Genomic DNA, 7,100 nt, shown 5'->3' on the forward strand with positions numbered 1-7,100 from the left:
TAGGACTCATGGGCCAGGCGAAGCACAGTGCTGCGGCGCGACTCGGGTAGTAATAACTGCAGCACTTTCTGACCAAGTACTTGATCTTTATGGTACAGCGATCCGTCTACTATTGACATGCCCGCTTTGCCACCTTTTGCGTTTTGCCAAGCCCGTCGTAATGACTCGTCATGTCGCTGTTCATTACGGAACTTTTGCGCGTCACTGGTTTGCATCACCTTCAGTCTCAAGATTCGGCTCCTCTCGCTCTTTTCCGGGGATATCAGGCGGTAGGGGCACATCGTTTGAAACCGTGTTGGAATTCGGTGGCTCGAACAGGTTCTCCTGTTCTTATCCCTGCTCTCCCCGCTGGCCCCGTTTCCTTACCGCTTGTATCTGAACCTCGTCATCCCCCTCATTATACGCGTGCAACTGTTCCCATGTTTCCGCGGAGATCAGGCAGTCAGTGTGTGTGAGCCGATCCGTAAGAGCGCACACGACCTGCGTCGCGTCACCCACATCGTGAATCAAGGATGCCCCGCGGTAAAGTGCGAGTGGTACCACGCCGAGCTTAGCTTCTACCTTCTCGCCAAATGCGGACACGAGTTCTATACTCCTATGCGGCTTTAGCAGCTCCTCCGGCACGCTGCTCTCACGGACTACGGTGACGTCTGCTCCGGTGTCGACAATTGCATCAATTACCTTGCCTCGGCAGCTAACTTTGACGCTCCCGAGCTTTGGATGTGCCAAGCTGCGGCTTTCAGCTGCGATACGAGCCATTAATCTCTCTCCGCGTGGTCTTTCGTCACTTTTTAACCCCCTCGCCTCCCGAGCGAACGGGCATTGAGCCACGTAATGGCTCGTGCTTCTGCACTGGAAGCATTCGCCCGGCCAAGACGCTTTCTTAAGAACCGAGGGCGGCCTGGTCGTCTCGGGTTTTCTGCCCGAGCTGTAACGCTCCCGGTTGTTTTTGATGCGCTCGGTATTACCCCTTGGTTGGTACCCTTTAACTCTGCCCTTTTAGCGAGGTTTATATTCGCGCACGCACTGCCCTCGCCCGCCGCTTCCTCATAAGTCTGGAGCAGCCGAGCCAGTTCGTCTGCTTTTAACCATTCTTCCCCCTCCCGTAGCTTAACGTACTTGGCGGCTTCTTCTGCTAAACCCGACTTCAACTGGTCGGCGACTAGCAGTTCGAGAAGATTCTTAAAGGAGGAGACGCCGCGGGCCTCCACATAGAAGTTAATGTAACTCTGTAGACGAGTCGCAAACGTTTTCCAGGTCTCCCCTTTTCGCTTGGTCGCGGCAAGAAACCGCCTTTGGTATTCGGCCGCTGACAACTTCAACTCGTCGAGAAATACTCCCTTGAGTATATCGTAATCCCTGTGTTCCGCAGGGGCTAGTCGCGTCGACAAGTATGCAACCCGCTCAGCGATCATCGGGAGGACGATCTGCCCCCACAGCGCCTTGGGAACGTCGTACGCTCGCAGCGAGCTCTCCACTGACTCAAACCAAATAGGCACCTCGCCGTCGGTTGGGAATTTCGGAAAGGCACCTGCTAGTAACTTGGAGTAATATCTGAGTCCCATCTGGCCGCTCGAAGGTTCCGCCTCGCTCGCTTCGTCACACCTCTGCGTCGCGGTGTCCCGTCGAACCCGAGCGAGCTCGAGTTCAAGTTCTAGAGCGCGTCGGCGCTCTTCTGCTAGCTTCAGGTTATACTCCATCTCTTTTTCCGAGAGAGATGAGTGTGGCACGTTACTACCATCCCTGCCGCCTTTCCCGCTCTCGTTCATGTCTCTCCGATTTTTATCCGCGTTAAGGTGCGGGTATCTGGTCTTCATATAATTGGGCCGGCTCAAGCAACACAACACACAAGAGAGGAATGTGAACCAAGGGACTCACTCGGATGCTTGTGTGTGCGCCTGGTCGCTCGTCGCCTGAAGCCGACGTCCTCGCTGCAGAAGTCTGATGGTGCACTCCGCGCCCAATTCTTGGTCTCTGAGGCATGACAATGGCGGTGCGTGGCCGCCTGTCGGGTCGATGTTTTCTTCCCGGTGGCCTGCCAGCGGTCGCTCCTTGTCTGTGCGTCGACGGTTACTGCTTGGCGTCCCCTTCGTTCCGGAAATGCCGCAGATCTCTCCTTCGTAGCTTTTCTTGTCCCAGTCTTGACCTCGTGTCGTTTCTGCGGACGGCCAGTGAAAGAAACTCGATGATCTCTCTGTTCATGTCCGTTGATGAAACGCCGCCTTTGGCGTCCTGCGAGGGTTTCCTGTCGTCTTGTTGCCGTCGTCGATTCCTCCGTGGTGCTTCGTGCTGTCGACTGCGCCAGTAGATTGTTCTTTGTTTTTCTCGATGCGCCACGGACTTGCGATGTCATCAGCGAGAAGGCTCGGTGAGATTTGGTATGGGGTAGGTATACTTTATATAGAGGGAATCACGATACATCAACTTTTACGAAGCAGGAAGGGAACTTTCTGGCCGCCCCGCAGACCCTCTCCGCGGCTACTCGAGGTGAGGCTTGCCCACCTAGCTCCAGACAAGAACCCCTTTTCCAGCCAAGACAACGCTTAAATACCAGCGCATACGCGCTGCTTACAATCCCCCCAAATGAAAGAACATAGAAAGAAGCTCCGAACACTGACATCACTTTTCTCCAGCGCCATTCGTCAAAACTGACATCATTTCTTCAGAGGCCCTGCTATTTGCCGAAACTGACATTACTCCTTCAGAGGCTTTGCCATTCGTCGGTTCTGATGTCAGGTCTTGCGCAACTCTCATACAACCTTAGCATTCCGGTATGCAATGCTGCTCTTCCATCCATCGGAGCACGGAGAGGAAACATGAGACCCCGGCCAGCTTCCCGCAAAGGGCAATCTCTTTACGGGGATACATTAGTCCCGAATGCGAAGGTGGCGGCGCTCGGCAACACATATCACGGAGAGCACGTCGAGAAAGCGATAAACAATGACGCCAGACCTTACAGAAGACCAAAAAGAAAAACAGCACTTGAAAAAAAAAAGAAGGCTTATCAGCTGGTGGCTACGGCGAATTCGACTCCTTAAACAATCGCTCAGTATATTTCCTTATTGTGAGTCCCCATTCGTAAAATCAGGATCAAGTCCGACGTGCGGCACAAAGTTAAAACAAGTGCAATGGCTAGAGATAGGATCTAAAATGCGCAAACGGCGACCAGGCAGTAAAAGCCACGCTGAGCACGCCTACCGCGCATTGGTTAATGGTGGGGGATATATCGCGCGCGGCAGGTGAGTAGAGAAAATTAAATCTCTCCAGTGTCGTTTTGACCTCCGACTCGCTGCTTGCTAGTCCGCAAGGTCTGTAATGCCTGGTCGCTGTTTGCGCATTCTAGCTCATATTCGTTAGCCACTGCACTGGCTGCCTCTTTTTTATAGCGCAGGACCTAGGCTCCCGTTCCCGCATATAGCAGCGTCGACGACGGCGTCACCGCTGGCGTAACCTGTATTTGCGGGAACGGGCCCCTAAGAGTCCCATAATGCAACACTGCGCACCTTGCGTTATGGGACGTCCCAAACCGATACACCAGTTCGATTCCCCACTAAATGTGGCGGAGAAACAGAATCGGTGTGTAGGTCTGTGACTTCCCATGCAATGAAACATTGCCCGCGTTGTATTATGGGACGTCATTGGCCGCGGCTTCACAAATGCGGGTTCACGTCTCTCGGCGGCCCAAAACAGGGACCCCACCGTATCCTCCTCCTTCTCTCTCACCTACCCTCAAACAAAGACATACAAACAATTTATGTATCAATTGATTGATTAAATCTTCTTATTTGAAAGATGGCTCGATGGCCTTGTTAAAGAAAAGGGTAGGGGAAAATTAGATTCGGCAGTCAACGTCGGCGGCGCGTGCAAACGCCCACAACGAATGAAGCATGTCCTTGGCACGGGCATCGTTTTCGGGTGATATCTACTCTTCCAGACTATGAAGGATCAGGGTGACATGCGGGGCGCGGTCTTGTTGCATGTCAATACTTCTATAGAAGGTGGTGGATTGTCGCGGTCTGGCTTTTGTGTTGCACGAGGAACGGGTAACCAGTGGCGTGAGTGTCGAGAAGGCCTGATCTCCTTCGTCGTCATTGTGGTCTAGGACGGGGGGTCGACCTCTCTTCCGGGTGTAGTTCCTTCATTTAGCGAGGATATCCTCGGTATAGGCCGCTTCGGCGCTAGCCTTGTGAATGAGGATCTGCGCGCCTCGCGCAAGTCTTTGAGGTAGGAATGCAGGGTTGACTGGGGTGTTCTCGAGCAGTCGACGTCGGTCCGTCTGGCGGGCCGCAGCCTTCTGCTCGAGAGGGTCGGGGTTCGATGGTGCGATTGGGATTGGGATGTCCGGGTCTGAGCGGATGACGTCTTGCTGGCTCGCACACGCATGCGCGGCCTCGTTGTCACGGCCGCCTGCATTTCCCGGTATTTGGTCGACTCGTTCGTCCATTCTCTTGGTGGTGGGGAGTTCGGCACAGAGGCCTTTGATCCTATGACAGAGCCCTCCTGTTTGGGGTGTCTTTCCTAGCCTAGTGAGTGCTTCGCGACAATCTGTAGAGATGATGATGCGGGTGTGTGATCCTGCTCCGGTCGAGGTTTGGAGAAGTTGGAATAGGGGGCACCATGAAAAGAACAACACACCAATAAACAGCACGCGACACAACATCACGGTCAAAACAGGACAGCGTCAAAGCGGCACAACGACAGAAGTGCACGTGCCAAAACAGCACGACGTCAAAATAGCACAAACACAAAACAACACTGCGTGAAAAGGCACAGCAACAGAAGAGAACGGCGTCAGAACAGCACCTCAAGAGAACAGCATAGCGACAAAGTAGGACATTACCGATATAGCCAGGGTTTGGTGTTTTCGATTTTTATTTTGTTTTAGATTTGGCGTTCTTTTGGGGTTTTTATTCCAAACAAAAGTTTTCGGTATATTGCGGTAAATATTTGTAGACTCCTAAACTTCTCGGTTCTTTTCAGTTTATTGAGGAAAGCCAGCATACTGACGAAAATGCAACAGTTAAAAGCGTACGTTTAAAATGTATAGTGACTAAACTAGGTACTGGTTTTCTTATTTGTTGCTGCCTGTGGCAGCCCACGCGACCTGTTCTGCAAGGCGCACTGGGGCCCTATCGTGATCTGACATTATCGCCGTGTGCTCGTGTTTGTACACAGGACCAACACGAGCTTCACTACCACTTCGGTCGGAGAAGCAAAGATTAAAATCCAGAAATTTGCAAGCATTGCACTCAGTGCGTTTTTTCCCCCCTTTTTCACGACTGCCAGAGGTGGCAAATTCGCGCCGACTACAAAAACGAAAAAAAAAAAAAAAAAAACGCATTTATGCATTCCTGTAGTAGATGGAAGCTAGCGATGTTAAAAAATGTGCGGCATTTACGGACGCCCTTGATTTTCATTGTTCAGCTCACAAAACAAGCACTTGTTTTTAACCAAGAATTCGGCACACAAATCTCTATGAAGTGAAAACCCCAAATTTAGTCCTGTGCACCCCTTGTCCCGGGAGGTTTTGTTGAAAGTCGAACCGATGTCCGAGATAAGCTGAAACTGCAAAGTAAGTAGTCATACGCTCAGCAATGAGTCACACCCCTCCCCCTTCCAAACACCATCGAAAATACTAACCTTTTTTAGTTAAAACCGAATTTGGAAAAATGAATCTGTGGTACTTTTACCAGTTTTATTCAGTTTAAGTCGAAAACGCTGAACCTTAAATATAGCGTATGGAGTTCAAAAATGCATGGCTCAAAGTACGCACTGTAAAGGAGTGGAGGGTCTTGAACAATTCGTCGAAAGCCAACTCTTCCTCGACGGCCAATTTGTAGAATCCGTTCTCTTGGGAGCAAGTTCGGAGTGGGAAGTATACTCGATGCGTAAATGAAATGCTCCGCGGGCAGTACCGAAGCCCCCTTGGTGCGTATTTTGGCTATTTCTCGAGCAGGCTTGCTAATTTTGACGCGCAAGATTGCTGGTGATGTTGTCTGCTATAAATCAATCAATCACAAGGCAATGTGTTGTGTCAGTTGTTAAAAGAAGAAAACAGAAAGCGTATGCGGCAACGGTGGGTTCAGCCCATGCTGCACGGCAACAGCGTTGAGACTGTGGCATGTTTCTGCTTCACCGGTTTCCACTCGATCGAGGCCCTTCGTTGGCAATAATCTCTGAATTTAACTCAAAACATCTTCTCGCCTTCAAGCTGCAGCCGCAAGTTTCCGGGACATGTTATTCACGGCGAATGAACCCCGCAAAATCGGCGCCCATGGGACACCATGAATACGCTCGATATTAAAGTTACCACATCTTACCGGTTCTATCAATGCATATGTAGTCGGCGCATCTCCCGCTCTCTTTTTTTTTTTTTTTTTTTTGGGGGGGGGGGGGGGGGGGGCGGGGGAGGGGGCGTTTTACGCCTGGTGGTTAGTACGAAACGACGAGTACTATGGACTACGGAACCTCACCGGACCGCCGCAAGCCAGACGGTTCATAACTTAAACTAATGGATTTGTTTTTCCCAATAGCTTTTTATCTCTCGCTGGTTCTACAAAAAATACCAGCCAACGCGACCAACATCGACGTGAAGATGTCACCTCTAACTTCCCAATCTCTTCAGAGATCAGCGTAGTTAAGTAGTAGTAACTACTGCTAAGTTTATTTGTTTTTAGCAATCACACAGCAGCAGCAATGGAGTGCGTTGCCGTAGCCGCCAACGTGCATTATTTTTATTGTTTCTCCACTAGTTGTTAAATAATGCCATGCAATATCCAACCCGTTTCTTTTACGTTCTGTTTTGTTTTGACAAAACGCTACCTATTACAGGCTTTTTATTTAATTATCAACACTGGCGGATCAAGATATTTATCGGCCTTTGCATTAGACAACTAGTCAGTACAAAGTGCAGCAACCACAGCTAATAAGGAGAATAATTAACGGAGTTAGCATAATGGTACCCAAAGATGTTATTAAAGCAAAATACATATCAATCAATTCTCCGATTTTAACTCAGTTTTTATTTTTATAGAGATATCTAAACAGACTAATAAAAAAAGAACATTCCTTATTTGAGGCAAGGGGTAAAATAGATGAGA

General features: G+C 50.2%; 1 pseudogene; it reads right to left on the reverse strand.

The window, feature by feature from the left end:
• Positions 1–330: 330 nt before the first annotated feature.
• On the reverse strand, positions 331–1,769 carry LOC120842542 (annotated as a pseudogene).
• Positions 1,770–7,100: the final 5,331 nt, after the last annotated feature.

This window comes from Ixodes scapularis, unplaced genomic scaffold (assembly GCF_016920785.2).
Source record: "Ixodes scapularis isolate PalLabHiFi unplaced genomic scaffold, ASM1692078v2 PGA_scaffold16__2_contigs__length_2301149, whole genome shotgun sequence".
NCBI lineage: Eukaryota > Metazoa > Arthropoda > Arachnida > Ixodida > Ixodidae > Ixodes > Ixodes scapularis.